The sequence below is a fragment of the Myxine glutinosa genome, chromosome 2 (assembly GCF_964187855.1).
Source record: "Myxine glutinosa chromosome 2, kmMyxGlut1.1, whole genome shotgun sequence".
In the NCBI taxonomy this organism is placed as follows: domain Eukaryota; kingdom Metazoa; phylum Chordata; class Myxini; order Myxiniformes; family Myxinidae; genus Myxine; species Myxine glutinosa.
In genome coordinates this window covers 51,973,957-51,994,638 of record NC_136262.1, presented here as the reverse complement: position 1 = coordinate 51,994,638, position 20,682 = coordinate 51,973,957, and the positions used below count along the sequence as shown (strand labels likewise).

Sequence of the window (20,682 nt, the reverse complement as noted above, 5' to 3'; positions counted from 1 at the left end):
GGGAACTGAGTACCCTCGTCCCTCTACACAAGGGGAAAGGTGACCCTCTGGACTGTGGCTCATATCGAGCGATAAGGTTATTGGAGCATGGAATGAATATATTGGAAAGGGTGTTGGAGAGGAGGATAAGGAAGAAAGTGAAGATCGACAAAATGCAGTTTGGATTTATGCCAGGAAGAGGATTGACAGACATGCTTTTTATTGTGAGGCAGTTGCAGGAGAAGTACATGGAGAAGAGGAAGAAGTTGTTTCTTGGGTTTGTTGATCTGGAGAAAGCATTCGATAGGGTTCCACGTGAAGTATTGACATGGGCATTGAGGAAGTTAGGAGTGGAGGAATGGTTGATCAGAGTAGTGATGGCAATGTACAAAAGAGCACGCACAGCTGTAAGGACGAAGGACGGGAACAGTGGTAAGTTTGAGGTGAAGGTGGGAGTGCAGCAGGGGTCGGTACTAAGTCCACTACTATTTGTAGCTGTGGTGGAGGTGCTGGCTCAGAACGTAAAGGAGGGTTTACCGTGGGAGTTGTTGTATGCAGATGATCTGGTGTTGATTGCGGAAAGTATGGATGGACTGAAGGAAAAGATGAACAAGTGGAAGGAATGTATGGAGACAAAAGGTCTGAAGGTGAATATCGGAAAGACGAAGGTGATGGCAAGTGGTAAACCATGTGGTGAGGTGGAAAGAACTGGGAAGTGGCCATGTGCTGTGGGCAGGAAGGGTGTCGGAGTGAACTCCATTCAATGTACAATGTGCCCTGAGTGGGTTCATCAAAAATGTATTGGTCTGAGAGGGTCATTAACCAGTGTGGTAGCTCCATTCAAATGTAAGGTGTGCACAGAGGGAGCTGCAGATGGAGGAAATGTTGAGTTGGATCTTGGAGACAGTGTGAAGCTGGAAGGTGTAAAAACATTTTGCTACCTCGGAGACATGCTGAATGGAGAAGGTGGATCAGACTCAGCAACGGTTGCTAGAGTGAGATGTGCGTGGAAGAAGTTTCGGGAACTGAGTGGCGTGCTGATGAGGAGGGGAGTGTCGTTGAAGCTGAAGGGAAAGGTGTATGCTGCATGTGTGAGAAGTGTTATGATTTATGGGAGCGAGACATGGGTAATGAGTGTAGAGCAGCAACGAAGGCTGGAAAGGGTGGAAATGCGAATGGTTCGGTGGATGTGTGGAGTATCGTTGAGAGAGAGAGGAAGACAAATGATGAATTGCGAAAGATGATGGGAATAGAGCCTGTGATTGATGCTGTGAAGAGGAACAGGTTGAAATGGTTTGGTCATGTGTTGAGGAAGGATGAAAGTGACTGGTTGAGAAGAGTGATGGAAATGAATGTAGAAGGAAGTAGAGGACGGGGAAGACCGAGAAAGACTTGGCTGAAGATGCTGGAAGAGGAAATGCGGGCAAGGGGGTTAACAAGGAGAGATGCAGAAAATAGGGCAAAATGGAGAAGATTGTCATGTGGACCGCAAGGCTCACCCCCGCTCTCGCAGGGAAAATGGCCTTAAAATGCATGTTGTTGTTGTTGTTGTTGTTGTTGTTGTCGAGCTGACAGACCTGGTACAATTTCGACTATTGTCGAAACCTTTTGACCTCACAAATAGTTGCTTTCCTATTTCAGTGATGCACTATGTAATTGCTGCTAAATTTTCGAGTTAATATAATGAAAAGTGAGGATTTTTCAGATGAAAATAGATTTTAGAAGTTTGACATTGAGTTGACCGTTGACCTTTTGACCTTAAACATAGTTGGTTTCCCACTTCAGTGACTCGATATGCAAATGCTGTTCACCCTTCAAGTTAATCGGATGAAAAATGACAATTTTAGAAAATTCATCTCAAGATGACCTTTAACCATTGACCTCAAAATCGATCGGCTTCTTCCTTATGGCTAACTCCACCATTTGGTGAAGTTTTGTGAAGATCGGTTTAAAATTGTGACCTGCAGGCGATTGATAGACAGACAGACCGATAGAGAATAACGCACAAGACCAACCAATATATTTGAAGAATCTTCGATTTTGCAAGTAACAAACAGACAGGGGTGAAAACATAACCTCCATCCACCTGTGGTGGTGGAGGTAATGAAACGCAGCAAGAAGAGGAAGGAGGGAAGGCGGGTAGGAAACAGAAAAGTAAAAAACCAATGAAGAGAGGAGAGGGAGAGGAAGGAAAAATCACAATAACCTGGAGAAATGGAGTTCCCCAACAAAGTTCCAAATTTAGAGTGTTGGCACTGCCCAAGTAGTCTCTCAGAAAGGGCTATGCTGGGTGGTTTGGTGTTGCATTATGCTGGGTGGGCAGGGTCATGTCGGTGGTAACTCGTCTGATCATCACCCCGTGGGAGGGATCTATGGCATCCACCAACGACCAGTGCTGGCAGACAGGTCCTCGGGCATCATCTCCTTCACAGGGATGGCACACATTGATGCATCGCTCTGCATGTGAAACAACAGGGTAACAGTTTAAAACTGACCAGACATTCTAACCCAGGTTAGACAGCAAAAGTGCAGGTGTGTAAACCTCCAATCGAGATCTCCGATAAGTCTATCCTACCAATCGTATCATAATCCGACAAGCACGAAACACGGAGTACTCATAAACATAGATGTAACCCCATCGCCAAACTAGAAGAATCGTGCCATCTGAGTTTATCGTGGTGTCGGGAATCGAACCCACATGAGAGAGCTACGGTTGTAGTTCTGCTACTCCTGTCGCACTTACTACATTGAAGTTTGTCAATTATCAAATGAAGTTACAACTTAAGTAACTTTAAAAAGTTGATTATTTGTTTTAAAAACATAAATTTGAGCTACGACCACTTAACGTGAGCAATAACTTATCGGCATAAATAGTCCACGGTACCTTTTTCATATCAACATATAAATTAACCAAACTTTATAATTTAAATGTGACAGTAAATCAACTTTTCATTCAAAGTTTGAAACAAATGGAAATGTGTAGAATATCGAATCAAACATTATTTTCATGAAATATTATTTGGGGGCAGAGAATCCTCTTTTTCAGTGAATTTTGAATAAACACATGAAAAGGAAATCCAGCACAGTATCGTTGTGATCTTGGTGCAGTAGTGTTATACATGTTGGTACAGTGGTGTTATAAATGTTGGCACAGTAGTGTTATACATGTTGGTACAGTGGTGTTATACATGTTGGTACAGTGGTGTTATAAATGTTGGTACAGTAGTGTTATAAATGTTGGGACAGTGGTGTTATAAATGTTGGTACAGTAGTGTTATAAATGTTGGTACAGTAGTGTTATAAATGTTAGTACAGTAGTGTTATAAATGTTGGTACAGTAGTGTTATAAATGTTGGTACAGTAGTGTTATAAATGTTGGTACAGTAGTGTTATAAATGTTGGTACATTGGTGTTATAAATGTTGGTACAGTGGTGTTGTAAATGTTAGTACAGTAGTGTTATAAATGTTGGTACAGTGGTGTTATAAATGTTGGTACAGTAGTGTTATAAATGTTGGTACAGTAGTGTTATAAATGTTGGTACAGTAGTGTTATAAATGTTGGTACAGTAGTGTTATAAATGTTGGTACAGTAGTGTTATAAATGTTGATACATTGGTGTTATAAATGTTGGTACAGTGGTGTTATAAATGTTGGTACAGTAGTGTTATAAATGTTGGGACAGTGGTGTTATAAATGTTGGTACAGTAGTGTTATAAATGTTGGTACAGTGGTGTTATAAATGTTGGTGCAGTAGTGTTCTAAATGTTGGTATATTGGTGTTATAAATGTTGGTACAGTGGTGTTATAAATGTTGGTGCAGTAGTGTTATAAATGTTGGTACAGTGGTGTTATAAATGTTGGTACAGTAGTGTTATAAATGTTGGTACAGTTGTGTTATAAATGTTGGTGCAGTAGTGTTATAAATGTTGGTACAGTGGTGTTATAAATGTTGGTACAGTGGTGTTATAAATGTTGGTGCAGTAGTGTTATAAATGTTGGTACAGCGGTGTTATAAATGTTGGTACAGTGGTGTTATAAATGTTGGTACAGTATCGTTGTAATGTTGGTGCAGTAGTATTATAAATGTTGGTACAGTGGTGTTATAAATGTTGGTACAGTATCGTTGTAATGTTGGTACAGTAGTGTTATAAATGTTGGTACAGTAGTGCTATAAATGTTGGTACAGTAGTGTTATAAATGTTGGTACAGTGGTGTTATAATGTTGGTACAGTGGTGTTATAATGTTGGTACAGTGGTGTTATAAATGTTGGTACAGTAGTGTTATAAATGTTGGTACAGTAGTGTTATAAATGTTGGTACAGTAGTGTTATAAATGTTGGTACAGTGGTGTTATAAATGTTGGTACAGTGGTGTTATAAATGTTGGTACAGTGGTGTTATAAATGTTGGTACAGTGGTGTTATAAATGTTGGTACAGTAGTGTTATAAATGTTGGTACAGTGGTGTTATAAATGTTGGTACAGTAGTGTTATAAATGTTGGTACAGTGGTGTTATAAATGTTGGTACAGTGGTGTTATAAATGTTGGTACAGTTGTGTTATAAATGTTGGTACAGTAGTGTTATAAATGTTGGTACAGTGGTGTTATAAATGTTGGTACAGTAGTGTTATAAATGTTGGTACAGTAGTGTTCTAAATGTTGGTACAGTGGTGTTATAAATGTTGGTACAGTAGTGTTATAAATGTTGGTACAGTAGTGTTATAAATGTTGGTACAGTAGTGTTATAAATGTTGGTACAGTGGTGTTATAAATGTTGGTACAGTAGTGTTATAAATGTTGGTACAGTACTGTTATAAATGTTGGTACAGTAGTGTTATAAATGTTGGTACAGTAGTGTTATACATGTTGGTACAGTAGTGTTATAAATGTTGGTACAGTAGTGTTATAAATGTTGGTATAGTAGTGTTATAAATGTTGGTACAGTAGTGTTATACATGTTGGTACAGTAGTGTTATACATGTTGGTACAGTAGTGTTATAAATGTTGGTACAGTAGTGTTATACATGTTGGTACAGTAGTGTTATAAATGTTGGTACAGTAGTGTTATAAATGTTGGTACAGTAGTGTTATAAATGTTGGTACAGTAGTGTTATAAATGTTGGTACAGTAGTGTTATAAATGTTGGCACAGCAGTGTTATAAATGTTGGTTCAGTGGTGTTATAAATGTTGGTACAGTATCGTTGTAATGTTGGTACAGTAGTATTATAAATGTTGGTACAGTAGTGTTATAAATGTTGGTACAGTTGTGTTATAAATGTTGGTACAGTGGTGTTATAAATGTTGGTACAGTAGTGTTATAAATGTTGGTACAGTGGTGGTATAAATGTTGGTACAGTGGTGTTATAAATGTTGGTACAGTAGTGTTATACATGTTGGTACAGTAGTGTTATAAATGTTGGTACAGTAGTGTTATACATGTTGGTACAGTAGTGTTATACATGTTGGTACAGTAGTGTTATAAATGTTGGTACAGTAGTGTTATACATGTTGGTACAGTAGTGTTATACATGTTGGTACAGTAGTGTTATAAATGTTGGTACAGTAGTGTTATAAATGTTGGTACAGTAGTGCTATATACATGCTGGTACAGTAGTGTTATACATGTTGGTACAGTAGTGTTATAAATGTTGGTGCAGTAGTGTTATAAATGTTGGTACAGTAGTGTTATAAATGTTGGTACAGTAGTGTTATAAATGTTGGTACAGTAGTGTTATAAATGTTGGTACAGTAGTGTTATAAATGTTGGTACAGTAGTGTTATAAATGTTGGTACAGTGGTGTTATAAATGTTGGTGCAGTAGTGTTATAAATGTTGGTACAGTGGTGTTATAAATGTTGGTACAGTGGTGTTATAAATGTTGGTGCAGTAGTGTTATAAATGTTGGTACAGCGGTGTTATAAATGTTGGTACAGTGGTGTTATAAATGTTGGTACAGTAGCGTTGTAATGTTGGTGCAGTAGTATTATAAATGTTGGTACAGTGGTGTTATAAATGTTGGTACAGTATCGTTGTAATGTTGGTACAGTAGTGTTATAAATGTTGGTACAGTAGTGTTATAAATGTTGGTACAGTAGTGTTATAAATGTTGGTACAGTAGTGTTATAAATGTTGGTACAGTGGTGTTATAAATGTTGGTACAGTGGTGTTATAAATGTTGGTACAGTGGTGTTATAAATGTTGGTACAGTAGTTATAAATGTTGGTACAGTAGTGTTATAAATGCTGGTACAGTAGTGTTATAAATGTTGGTACAGTGGTGTTATAAATGTTGGTACAGTGGTGTTATAAATGTTGGTACAGTGGTGTTATAAATGTTGGTGCAGTGGTGTTATAAATGTTGGTACAGTGGTGTTATAAATGTTGGTACAGTAGTGTTATAAATGTTGGTACAGTGGTGTTATAAATGTTGGTACAGTGGTGTTATAAATGTTGGTACAGTAGTGTTATAAATGTTGGTACAGTGGTGTTATAAATGTTGGTACAGTAGTGTTATAAATGTTGGTACAGTAGTGTTATAAATGTTGGTACAGTGGTGTATAAATGTTGGTACAGTAGTGTTATAAATGTTGGTACAGTCGTGTTATAAATGTTGGTACAGTAGTGTTATACATGTTGGTACAGTAGTGTTATAAATGTTGGTACAGCAGTGTTATAAATGTTGGTACAGTAGTGTTATAAATGTTGGTACAGTAGTGTTATACATGTTGGTACAGTAGTGTTATTAATGTTGGTACAGTAGTGTTATACATGTTGGTACAGTAGTGTTATAAATGTTGGTACAGTAGTGTTATAAATGTTGGTACAGTAGTGTTATAAATGTTGGTGCTGTAGTGTTATAAATGTTGGTACAGTGGTGTTATAAATGTTGGTACATTAGTGTTATAAATGTTGGTACAGTCGTGTTATAAATGTTGGTACAGTGGTGTTATAAATGTTGGTACAGTAGTGTTATAAATGTTGGTACAGTAGTGTTATAAATGTTGGTACAGTAGTGTTATAAATGTTGGTACAGTATTGTTATAAATGTTGGTACAGCAGTGTTATAAATGTTGGTACAGTAGTGTTATAAATGTTGGTACAGTAGTGTTATAAATGTTGGTACAGTAGTGTTATAAATGTTGGTACAGTGGTGTTATAAATGTTGGTACAGCAGTGTTATAAATGTTGGTTCAGTGGTGTTATAAATGTTGGCACAGTGGTGTTATAAATGTTGGTACAGTGGTGTTATAAATGTTGGTACAGTGGTGTTATAAATGTTGGTACAGTGGTGTTATAAATGTTGGCACAGTGGTGTTATAAATGTTGTACAGTGGTGTTATAAATGTTGGCACAGTGGTGTTATAAATGTTGGTACAGCAGTGTTATAAATGTTGGTACAGTGGTGTTATAAATGTTGGCACAGTGGTGTTATAAATGTTGGTACAGTGGTGTTATAAATGTTGGTAAAGTGGTGTTATAAATGTTGGCACAGTGGTGTTATAAATGTTGGTAAAGTGGTGTTATAAATGTTGGTAAAGTGGTGTTATAAATGTTGGTAAAGTGGTGTTATAAATGTTGGTAAAGTGGTGTTATAAATGTTGGTAAAGTGGTGTTATAAATGTTGGTAAGGTGGTGTTATAAATGTTGGTAAAGTGGTGTTATAAATGTTGGTAAAGTGGTGTTATAAATGTTGGTAAAGTGGTGTTATAAATGTTGGTAAAGTGGTGTTATAAATGTTGGTAAAGTGGTGTTATAAATGTTGGTTAAGTGGTGTTATAAATGTTGGTACCTGCAGAAGTGTTATAAATAAAGTGTGACGTGTTAAATATTATGATGAGCAACTTCCCTTAAATCCCGAAACCGAAACTCCCGTTCGTCCCGTGTTGGTTCTCCGTGTGAGAGCAGCACAGCCCGGATATCCTCATGCACAGCACAGCACGGATATCATCACAGCACGGATATCAGCACAGCACGGATATCCTCCTGCGCTTTATCGTGGATATCGTACCATCTGAGAAAGGTAGATTTGGAATCGAGAGGAGATTGTAGACTTTCAGGTGAAGAGAAGAGGAAGAAGACGAGGCTATCGAGACTGAGACTGTTGAGGTTTTTGTGAAACGTTTGGACGGACGAGCAGGTCGAGGCGCTTCCGAACGTGTTCTCACCTGTCCAGGTACCTGAGGTAAATGATAACCTTGTGTTGCAGACAAAGTCAATGGAGTGTATTTGTTGTTATGGTGAATGACCCCCAATGTGTTCCCATGGGATGGGGAGGTAACCCGTAAACCCCAGGGTATTGCGATTCACTGCACCCACACTCTACCACAGTAGTTTGATTCTTTGCACAGGAATGTGACCTGAATGACCGGTTTGATGGTATTTTCTCTCCATTTTGAGTCGGTTCCACATTTCAAGTCTTTTACACACTTACCCAGCCAGCACGTACAGCTGGGGCCCATATGAAACCTATGTGGTCTCACTTGTGTGTCCCCTTTCCCCACATGTAGGCCTCAGCTGGATTTGTCCAAAGGCTCGACCCGGGGGCCAACTTGGCAGTTAATGGGCTTTTCGTGGGCTACTCCACATAGGCTGGACATGGGATTTGCAGGGGTTATACATGGGTTTTTCGTGGGCCTCACTTGTACTTAAATGGGGTGTGAATCAATACCGCATTCGCTACATCACATCTGCTTTACTGTCAAGTAGAAATATCGAATGGAGCGTATTTTTAGAGAGGCTTTTGCTTGAAGTGATCTTAAAGAACATCCTAACTCTCCCTTCACCTTCACTCCTTCATTCCTCTTTTCTCCCGCCTCTGGAACAAACTCCCCCACTCCCTTCAATCCCACTCCTCCATCCAGGTCTTTAAAACAGCCGTTCACCACCATCTCTTATCTTCCCCCATCCAAAACCTTGATCTTTTCTACCCCCGCTAATTCACCCCAGATCCACTTTTTTGGAATTCAAACTTCTTTCCTGGAAGTCCTTGCAGTGTCCATAATTATGTTTTATACCTCTCCCACCTCCCCACAAGCCCTCTCCCTCCCACATTTCTCCCGATGTCCCTGCTCTCAAATGTTGTGTTTGTGTCCTTCCCCCTGTCTCCCCATCTTGTCTACCGCTCCCCTTATTTTGTGTTTGATGTGTCGGTTTGTGTCGGTTTGACTTTTTGTGTGATTAATGTTAGCTCTTTCACGAGCCTCGATCTTGTATACCAAAAAAATAAAATAAAATAAAATAAATAAACTTGGGTCTGTCAAAACAAGCTAATAATTATAAATGGTAAATACTTTAATAAATTGAATGGTGTTTCTGTGGCATGTGAAATGTCTTGGAACATCTTGGTGTGGTATTCCTGCTTCCACAAAACCAAGGGTGTGAACCTCTGAAAGTTTGACGAAGATAAGATCCGTTCACCCATCCCTGAGAGAAATGGCGACACACACACACACAGACAGACAAACGTCTCTCTTATAGTATGTTTAGATTTACTGAAAATCAAACTTTCAACCCTCTACATTGAACCACCATCCGAAGTATCATAAAATTGACGATTCAAGTATTATCGATCTACATCAGGATTTACAACATGGCTGCTGATTGGAAACTACAATGTTTCTTCAAACGGAATGATTCACTTTCAGACAACAACAAACTCACGTTAAAAAACTGTTGTTGAACTGGTCTTGATAACATGTTGGCTGCCAGCTGCTGGCTGCCATTTTTTTTTTTTAACTTCTGAAATTAACATTGGCTCGGCCCACCTGGGACCCACGGAGGGCCCAGTTCAAAGCCCACTCAAAGTTCAGTTCAGCCCACCTAACTGACGAAAAGTCATGTGGGCCCCAGTCAGCATTGTAAGTTGGGATATGATGTCAAAGAGTGTCGTTATAGTTGTAGAATGACACCGGCAGCCCAGATGAGACCCACGTGGAACCAAGTTAAAAAAACCCACCCAGAACGCAAGCCCACCTTAGCTCATCCAAACCACAAATTTTCCAGCTGTGCCCCAGCTGTACATGCTGGCTGGGTAGTCCTTCCATTTTAATGTTTCTCATGGGGCCTGTATGATGGTCTAAAGGTACGCACACTCTCATCTGAGCTGCTTAGCCTGGGTTGGAATCCTGACTCAGCGATAAACTGTTTCACATGCAGGGTGATTCGTCAATGTGTGTACTGTTCCTCAAATGGACCTTAAACTAGGTGTCCTGTCTGCCAGAATTCGTTGGTGGATGTTAAAGATTCCACGGTGTCCTTCGCGAAGATTAGTCGAGCTATTGCCGGCACCTTCAACAAATTACACATTTCTTCTTGAAAACACCTTGGGCTAATGAAGCTACTCCAGAGCCTTGTGCTACATATGAAAGAAGAACAAATAATAATGTTTCTGATCATTATATACCTTTGTTTGACGTTTTCGTGGTTGAAATGACATGACGGTTTTTCCAAACCCCTACCTGATCTGTGTCCCAGGAAGAATTCCCAGGAAGAGTTGATGTCAGCGGCAGTAGAGATGAGAGACCAGTCCAGATGATTGATGGCTGCTTGCAGACCATGCCAGTCGGCCTGAGTGAAATGCCAGACTCGTCGACGCTGAGGAGGCTCTCTGAGAATGGTCAGAGAGATGTCCACTTTAACAAGCACCTGATCAGAAGAACCGATTGGAGCAGAAGAAGAGCAGCAGACATTTTCAGGGAAGTTAGTCATAATCAAGTCCAGAAGAGAAGATGCTCTGTTGATTGATATCCGGGTCGGGAAATTGACAGATTTTGTCAGTCCCAATGAGTCTTAGAAGTCCTTTGATGAGATGCCATGGGTGGTCAGCCCAGGTCCTAAAATCCTGCTCTGCCGCTCTATCTCACTGTATCTCACTGTCGCTCTATCTCTGTTCTCCTCACTCCCTCTTTTGCTCAAGATCATCTTGGAAATCAGCCAACATTACCACTTTACACAAAAAAATGTGCAAAAACAGATCCTTGCAAATACAGACCAATCGGCTTGCTCCCAATTATCAGCAAAGTCACGGAATCCATCATTGATTCGAATGTCAAATCCTTCCTCTTCTCTAATGGCTTGATCTCTGATAATCAATTTGGTTTCAGACCAGGTCACTCTACTCTGGACATGCTGCTTCTGCTGTCTCAACAATGGATGGAAGTCCTCAATGCCAAACACGAAATCAGAGCTGTTTCCCTTCACATTTCACGTGCCTTCTATACGGTCTGGCACCCCGCTCTGCTCACCAAACTCTCCTCCTATGGTATCCATGGAAATCTCCACGCATGGCTTGCGGACTTCCTCTCTGGTCATAGTCAACATGTGGCCCTGAATGGATTTCTCTCATCTCCCCTTCCTGTTCAGGCTGGAGTTCCCCAAGGCAGTGTTCTGGGCCCTGTGAGTAGTGTAATAATGTTGTTCCTGGGACACCCCAAATCTCCATTCACTTACATGTTAATTTTCCTCTCACCCTCATTTCCCTAAACACCTCTTTCTGCCACCCTGATCTTTATGAACCTTTTGGCCTTTTGACATAATAGCGATAGCAAAAGATAACCAACTCTTATCCTTAATGTTGTTCATTAGACCACTCAAACAATGATCCTACAAATATTTGCTCCCTCTCACCATCACTTTTCTTCATTTCTACTTAACACCCCCTTGGCCTTATGGACCTTTTAACCTTTTACTCTTAATATCAATGATCATTGTTGTTTAGTAGACCACTCAAACAACGATCCTACAAATATTTGTTTATGCGTCGGAAATAATTTAATTCTCCTACAACTCCCATCACCATCTAATACATAAACAAAGTATATGTTTGAGTTTGGTTCTTTATCAAGATATTTTAACTGAGCTCTGATAAAATGATAAACCTCCCTCAATGTTCTTGTCTGAGCGCCTCCTGTGCCATACACCATTTTAAAATTAAAGTATATATTTTCCTGACAACCATCAAAGTTTTCCGTCCACTCAAAAATATTTCCATCTTTTTTACCCAACTCACCAGTATTTAAATTAATTCTCTCATTTGTTTTGTGAACTTTTTTACCAGTTGCCTTTTCAATAAGTCTTATTTGATATTTTTCACATTCATTATGTTTTCCATTTATATACCAAGGTTGATTACACCTCCACTCTTTAGTCTGGTTGATACTTGGTTCTATCATTTATATAATAGTAATAAAAGGCGGCGGTAGCCCGTTAAAATCCCTAACCCCCTTTTTAACTCAACACTTATATACTTATATAACCATAAGGGAGACTATCAATTCCATTTTCTAAAATAAACCTCTTATCATCAAAGGCCCCCAATGCTTTCTTATTTATCTCTTCTGCATATAATTGATGTTTATAACTTCTTATTCCATTAATCTTTCCAAACTCTTCTTTCTTTGTTGTTAAACAGTTATAATAATCCTTAAAGTTTATTGTTTCTTTAATAACATTTTTCTTTACACCTTTTAACTTCTTATCAGTCTTTTCAACGTTATTCACAATGTATTTATAAGCATACGCCTTTGACCTCAATCCCACAAATTCACTCATAACATTTCCTCCTAATTCATCCTTGAACTTTCCAATCACCTTTTTATTTTTAGAGGAGAACAACTCACTCTCTGGACTATAATTACTAGTGTCATAGATATTGTTACTGATCGCGGTTTAGGATGTTACTTTGCCGAGCGAAGGCTCCGCGACCGAACAGTTACTCCCCGATTAGAACCCGATTCACCCAGAACTTTGGCCGTATCATACCGCAGCTGCCCAATCTGGAAAACTCTAAAGCGACCGAAAGAGAAGGAAAAAGAGAAGAAGACAGAGTACGGAGGAAGAACAAATTTATTATACACACACAAGCAATGGATGGAAGAAGCAGTCACACAGTGAATCGTTAACTTACACTATTCAATTTACTTAACCCCAGGACAACGATTAGGACAGACGACGTTCACACTTACACGGGGGAAATTGCAGGCAGGGATGGCGGAGGTGGGTTGCTGGAGACGGAGGCAGGGTCGGAGGTAGCAGCTCTCAATTCTTCGCGTTTTTGGCGGGAAAACCCTCGGTCGCGTATCCGCTGCCGATGCTGTAGACGTCACGCGCTGGCTCGGTCACACCTGCTCCTCTCCTTCTGGTGGAGCCGTCTCCCTCCTCTCAGCGCATCTCTCCAAAGCTGGTTTCCTCTCCGAGTACCTCTCCTCTTTGGCTTGGAGCGTCTCGCATCTCACCGCTCACAGCTCAGCTCACAGCTCCTCTCGTATGTCACCTCTTCGCTCATCTCCCATCTCTCTCCTGAAGCAGTCCCTTCCAGTCGCTTTTATCACTCGGGGCGGAATCAAGCCGCCGGCTGCGAGGGCACGCCTACCGGGTCGCTAACCGCGGTGCTGGTTGGCTGTTAGGGCTGTCCGATTCCTCCTTTGCTCATGACGGCGTGCCACGCCTGTGAGTTGGCGGCTCCTACCCCCCTCTTCTCCGAGATGAGCACATGGGCAATGGCGGCTTGCGGGATTGAACACCACTCGCACCCCTTTTGAAAGGAACTTTGGAGAGCGGAGATGTTTGGGGAAATTGAAGGGGCCTACGCTTATTTTGTTTGATACAATGCAAAGTCAATCTAGTGGGAAACACATATTTAGCCTACATAGAATAAGGAAATACACTATTTAAAAAGATATATCGTGGCCTGTGTGTAAGTTTCATGGAATTAACTAGGAGGACGGCTGCGACCATTATTTACATTACGAGGGTGTTACACACAACAAAACCATACTTTTCACATTCGTTACACTTCCTCCAAAATTGTTACACTTCTCAAAAACCGTTACACTTCTCAAATTCGTTACACTTCTCAAAACCGTTACACTGCACCCTCCTTTCTTCAGGCCCGTACTCGGGCCTACAAAACTTTAACTTAGTGTGACACGTAGGTGTAATTCCCTCTACTTTTAACCTGACCCTGAGTGTGACAATCTTAAAACACAAATAAGTATGTCCCCCTATTGCATTGCACCCTGTCTAACAGACTCAAGCCCACAGCTAACCAAATTACGGAATTATTCTCAAACTATACATTTACGGTGGGGAGCATTATTTACAATGACGTTATTTCTTATTTACAACGCAACCCAGGACCTGTGTTTTTTTTTTTTCTTTTTAGGGAACAAGAAAAAAAGAAATTCCTGTTGGGAGGGAGGAGACAGCACGCATTGCATCGATGCACCAGTACCAATACCACCAAAGCACCCAAAAGCACCACAAGCACCACAAAGCACCAAAAGCACCACTCGGTACACAGTCACCATGGTTCATAATAAACACAACAAAACAACTGGTGGTGGTCTTCTCTTTCTCTGCAGGGCCGATGTTCTTCCCGACGTCTTCTGGCTTCATGCGGCCTACTTGGAAATATAAAAAGCACAAACCGTGTCCATTTTTATTTAGGGCAACAGGGGCCAACTAAGGGTGGTCCACCTGTTTGGTATAGGTGCCACCTTACCGAGGTCCGCAAGCAAAATTCCCTGGCCACTATGGCCGGTCTCCAACAGAGGTGCCCTGCCCCAGAACCTGGGGTCCATCAAGTGGCACTTGGCCGCAGAACAGCGGTCCATAAAGTGGTACATCAACGCAATGCATGCTGGTTCTGGGAATCTCGTGCGCACAATGGCCACCTCACGCACGCTCCCCTCGGCCCCCAATGGCGCACAGGTCATGTGGGAGACAAAAGAGACAATTGAGCGAGGGGTAAGGTCACAAGGGTACACATCAATAAGGCGATGCAAGGCGAAATGCGTACGGAGGGCGAAGTGAGAAAGCTCGTCCCTACCGTACGTCAGCCCCCTGTCACCTACACTATCCTTGCCCTTACCCCATATGTACAAAAATCTACCCATTTACAAATTCGTCACTACTGTCACGTCTTCCCCATATTTCTCCTATACCAAATTCGTCTCCACAATCCCTCTAACCAAAATTTGCCATCACCCAATTCATCATCAATCCTCATAAGGAGGAAGAGATGGAACATCAAGCACAATGTCACACCCACGTCATGATGCGTCTCACAATCCAAACATTTGCATCATAAAAAATAATCAAACCATGGCATGGTGTGGAGTACCTGTCACCTCAGGTGAGTGGATGCAGATGGTACGAGGAGACTTCATCCTAACTACTTTCTAAATGACATTAACACACTTTACACTACCCGGGGTCTTTCCCTGCCAATCCATTGGCCACTTACACTATGGGTTCTAACAACCAATTCCCATTGACCAAACTGTGGTGCTTCTCAATTTGGGGTCTCACTCCCCCGATTCATCTCCCGGTGCCCTTGCACAATTTCTGGGCTGTGACGTGTAGCTCTCCCAGCAGGTCTACCCACCTGCACACCTCCACCACTGCAGTTGCCACCCGAGCTTACCTAGCTCCTCACCCTAACCTAACTAACTGGGGACAGCCCCTCCTGGCTCTGTCACCCCACTCGGTGCCCTCTGGCACTGGGCTACCCGGGTCCGTCCTCCGGATCCTCGGGCCCCATCCACAACAACTACTCCCGGCTCCCAGAGCCCACCTGCGACCTCACCTGGCCGACATCCTCACAGTGGTGGAGCGCCCAACCAACTACACACACTAACAGGCTACACGCCCAGCCATTTCCACAACACTAATGCACCCATCCAAAGACCATTCTTTCACCCGCACCACAGATGCCAATATCCAACCACAATTTACCTGTACCCTCTACCTAACACTTACACTACCCGCCCCGGGTATCCGTGATGGGGGTCCACTCTTCCCCCATTCACACCTTCGCACCATCCACTCCACTCCACAATTTCCACCATACTCACTCCACGACCATCCATTCCAATACTCCATTTATTCCACACTACCATTCTCCATACCTGTTGTTGCACACCTGTGCCCTCACACCTGGTGCCACCTGCACCCTCCTTTCTTCCTGGACCATTTGGTCAGCACAACACGCAATCACCACTACTCCCCCATACACTGCTCCACACACCTGTTCAGTTGCACACCTGTGCAATCACACCTGTTCAATCACACCTGTTCAATCTTCAAACACACGGCATCATCTCAGCTAACTACTCCCCTTTGAAACTTGCGCTTCCCAGTCGTCCCTTTAAACTATTGCGCTCCCACGTCATTATAATCCACACTAATCTACCTGCGTCCCCCCTACAGGTATCAGTCACTAACTAAACCTTAACGTTGCCTAATGTCCTCTTCGCTAGATCCCTACACATGATATATCCTAACCCACCCGGGCTAGTTTTCACTGCCATCAACCCCATAACCTATAGCGCATTTGCCCCACCTGTGAGGGATGGTGGATTGCCCATCCCACCACATCGGGGAGGTCCCACTATCAATTTCGCTCGTCCAAATCCAACAAATCAAAAATTTGCCATTTACTGCCAATCACCGTACCAATCATCAAATTTTGCCTTTTTCTAATTTTGGGTCCAAAACACTAACCTCATCACCCGTCTACTTATTAGATCCTCTCGGTGCGCCAATTCCCTTCTTAAGCTCGGCTTCGTACAGCCGAGCAATGAACGCGGGTTCTTTTTGTGCCTGCGGCTGGATACGTCCCGCACTCGGGGCAGGGACGGGGCTTACCCGGGCCGAGATCCCACGCACCACCTCGGCGTGGAGCCATCCAATGTCCCGATCTCGACCTGCCGGCACGTCTCAATAGAAAGTGGTCGCCATGACGACCCTTCCTATCGGGCTGCCCGCTCTGCCTAGTGGAGCCCGGACGCGGCCGTTCCAAGCGAGGCCCAGCGTGGATCGCGTACGGCGGTCCTTTCGAACCCGCCGTGGCTCGGATCCCCGCTGGTTCTCGTGGCACGCAAAGCTCGGCACGCACCGAGGGCCCGATTCGCCTAACAGTCGCTCTAACCGCTAACCCGGTTACCGTCGATGCCTCACCTGCATGCTTACATGCATACGCTACCCCTTTCTTGCTCATACCTCCAGCTGTTCCCATGCTCCTCGTACCTTTCCTTACACACCTCGGTACACTCATTCCGCTCACAGACTTGGTCACACACCTGACCACCGAACACCTTGGCACACATTCGTCGCTCGCACACCTCACCAACACACCTCTTCGCGCCCCTTCCTCGGTCACCTCCTCTGTGACCATCACAGGTGTGCTTTCACTCGCACACCCAACCACGTGCCTCACGACCAACTCAAGTGTGCATTCCCACACACGCTCTACCATTCCAGGTGTGCATCCTTCCATTCCAGGTGTACATCCTCGCTCACCTGTCACAACCAACTCACGCTCCGTGTCACTCTCACTACTTTCACCTCCACTCTCGGTCGTGCACTCACCATTACTCTCGACAGCGCACTCTTTCCTCATGCACCTGTCCGTTACACACCTTTCTCGCACACACTCTCCCGTTACACCCTCTGTAACACTCACCACAGGTGTACACTCTCTCGTTACTTCCTCTGTAACACTCACCACAGGTGTACACTCTCTCGTTACTTCCTCTGTAACACTCACCACAGGTGTACACTCTCTCGTTACTTCCTCCGTAACACTCACCACACCGCGCTTCCATGTACCCCCTCGCACACGCGCTTCGACCAACTCACTCTTGACGGCACACTCACTGGTCGGCGCGCACTTTTTCCTCACACACCCCATAGTCGGACATTCTTGCACACCTCTTTTTTCGCACACCTGACCTGTCACACACTTCACCAACGGCCTCTCACGAACACCCAGATCCAAACCAATCCCCAAGCCGACTGAAGCTTTCCTCACATCATGTACATTTCCGATTATATCGCCACTCACCTTGGCACCTCGTCTCCACACCTCTTTTGCCACCTGCAAACTCTTTATTTGGTTAGTGAGCAGCACATCATGAGTTGAGCACCGACCTTGTACCAATTCCATTACCTCCTCCTGGATTTCTCTCTTAGTTTCTGTCCGTCTCTTTTTAATTTCACTCACCTCTTCTTCCACTTCCTCTAATTTTTGTTTAACCTCTTTTATTTCTCGGTGCGTCTCCTCAAGTTCGTCCTCCAAGGCTACCGTGACCGTCTCTATGTGCATCCTCACCTCTCGGTCCTTTGTCTCCATTATCTCTGTCACCTCGTCCAACTTCTTCGTCAACCCCTCATGTACCATCTGACATTCCTTTTGTGTTGCTATTAATTCGTTTTTAATGTCCTTTTGTGTCGCTTTTAAACCCCCGATGATTGCAGTGTTCTTTTCCACTTGGTCCGCTAGTTCCCTTTGTCCGACTGTCAGCTGTTCTACTCCCTTCGTCAGACCCTCTATTCCCCCCTGTAACCTAGCCGTATTATTTCTCACCTCTTTCTCCATACGCTTCTCACCTCGCTTTACCTCCCCGCGTAGCCCCGAGACCTCCTCACTCACACCTCGTCGTATCTCCTCCTTCATCTCCTCCATCTCCTTTGTAGATGCCACCCTCATCTGTCCCAATTCATCCCTCTGAGCATCCAATTTGGTTTCTACCCCGATTTTTACCTCCTCTATCTGCTCTCCCATTTGTTTAATTTCTCGGGCGGATTGCTCCCCTATCTCCCGCAATTTGCCTTCCATCCTGTTTTCTAACCCCGTTAACCCATTCTTTACCTCTTTTATCCCATTGTCTAACGCCTCACCGGTACCCCTCACTTCGTCCCTCATTACCCCCATTTGGCCCTCCAATCGCTCACCCAATCGCTCACTATCAGCCCTCATTTGCTCACCCATTCTGGCTTCCATTTTTTCACTATCAGCCCTCCTTCTGTCTTCCATTTTTTCACTATTAGCCCTTATTCTGTTTTCCATTTGTTCCATACTGTCGTTTTTTTTCTGCATTTCCACCATGAATTGGGCCATGAAGGCTTGTATTTGGGCCGCGCTCATTGGTTCCGCGACCGTGGCCCCCTCAACCACGTGCGCGAGAGCGCCATTTTGTGCGTCTGAAACCTCCGCAACCACATTGCCATTTTTCTCCTCCTCCCTTTCCTCCACATACATTTCCCCGAGGTCCTGGGTCGATTCCACCCCGTCTATCTCTCCCACCGGCATCCCGTCGCCTTGACCAGCCATGGCGCGATTTCAAAATTCGGGTTTTGCTTTAAAACAAAACAAATTTCGTCCGCTCCAAATTTTGACCAAATTTTTTCTAGATGTTTTAAAAATTTGGTTCGGGCCCCGAATCCCACTCCCAGACACCAATTGTTACAGCCAATAGTACAATTGGTGTCCAAAATTTGTGCTAAATAAATTTAGTCCCAGGTTCGAATCCCAACTCCTGACAACCAATTGTTACAGACGCGGTTTAGGATGTTACTTTGCCGAGCGAAGGCTCCGCGACCGAACAGTTACTCCCCGATTAGAACCCGATTCACCCAGAACTTTGGCCGTATCGCACCGCAGCTGCCCAATCTGGAAAACTCTAAAGCGACCGAAAGAGAAGGAAAAAGAGCAGAAGACAGAGTACGGAGGAAGAACAAATTTATTATACACACACAAGCAATGGATGGAAGAAGCAGTCACACAGTGAATCGTTAACTTACACTATTCAATTTACTTAACCCCAGGACAACGATTAGGACAGACGACGTTCACACTTACACGGGGGAAATTGCAGGCAGGGATGGCGGAGGTGGGTTGCTGGAGAGGGAGGCAGAGTCGGAGGTAGCAGCTCTCAATTCTTCGCGTTTTTGGCGGGAAAACCCTCGGTCGCGTATCCGCTGTCGATGCTGTAGACGTCACGCGCTGGCTCGGTCACACCTGCTCCTCTCCTTCTGGTGGAGCCGTCTCCCTCCTCTCAGCGCGTCTCTCCAAAGCTGGTTTCCTCTCCGAGTACCTCTCCTCTTTGGCTTGGAGCGTCTCGCATCTCACCGCTCACAGCTCAGCTCACAGCTCCTCTCGTATGTCACCTCTTCGCTCATCTCCCATCTCTCTCCTGAAGCAGTCCCTTCCAGTCGCTTTTATCACTCGGGGCGGAATCAAGCCGCCGGCTGCGAGGGCACGCCTACCGGGTCGCTAACCGCGGTGCTGATTGGCTGTTAGGGCTGTCCGATTCCTCCTTTGCTCATGACGGCGTGCCACGCCTGTGAGTTGGCGGCTCCTACCCCCCTCTTCTCCGAGATGAGCACATGGGCAATGGCGGCTTGCGGGATTGAACACCACTCGCACCCCTTTTGAAAGGAACTTTGGAGAGCGGAGATGTTTGGGGAAATTGAAGGGGCCTACGCTTATTTTGTTTGATACAATGCAAAGTCAATCTAGTGGGAAACACATATTTAGCCTACATAGAATAAGGAAATACACTATTTAAAAAGATATATCGTGGCCTGTGTGTAAGTTTCATGGAATTAACTAGGAGGACGGCTGCGACCATTATTTACATTACGAGGGTGTTACACACAACAAAACCATACTTTTCACATTCGTTACACTTCCTCCAAAATTGTTACACTTCTCAAAAACCGTTACACTTCTCAAATTCGTTACACTTCTCAAAACCGTTACAATATTAATGTCCCTTTTCATGTCTGAATAAACATCGTTAGTATTAATTTTCAAAATAAAATGATCTGTATCCATATAAAGTAGATTAACATCATTTTGATATTTCTTCCTCAAGTTATTATAAAAGTAATCATACATTAATGACTTTGATAAATCAA

General features: G+C 43.4%; 1 protein-coding gene across 2 annotated transcripts in view; it reads left to right on the top strand.

Moving 5' to 3' along the window:
- Window positions 1-7,840: 7,840 nt before the first annotated feature.
- The window catches only part of LOC144891035 (uncharacterized), a 134,351-nt gene continuing 121,509 nt past the window's right edge, over window positions 7,841-20,682 (top strand). The window contains exon 1 of one of the 2 annotated variants that reach the window (XM_078773284.1): window positions 7,841-8,161. The gene's annotated coding sequence lies outside the window, so the exon portion shown is untranslated. The remainder of the gene's footprint in view (window positions 8,162-20,682) is intronic. The other variant, XM_078773285.1, reaches the window with a different exon arrangement.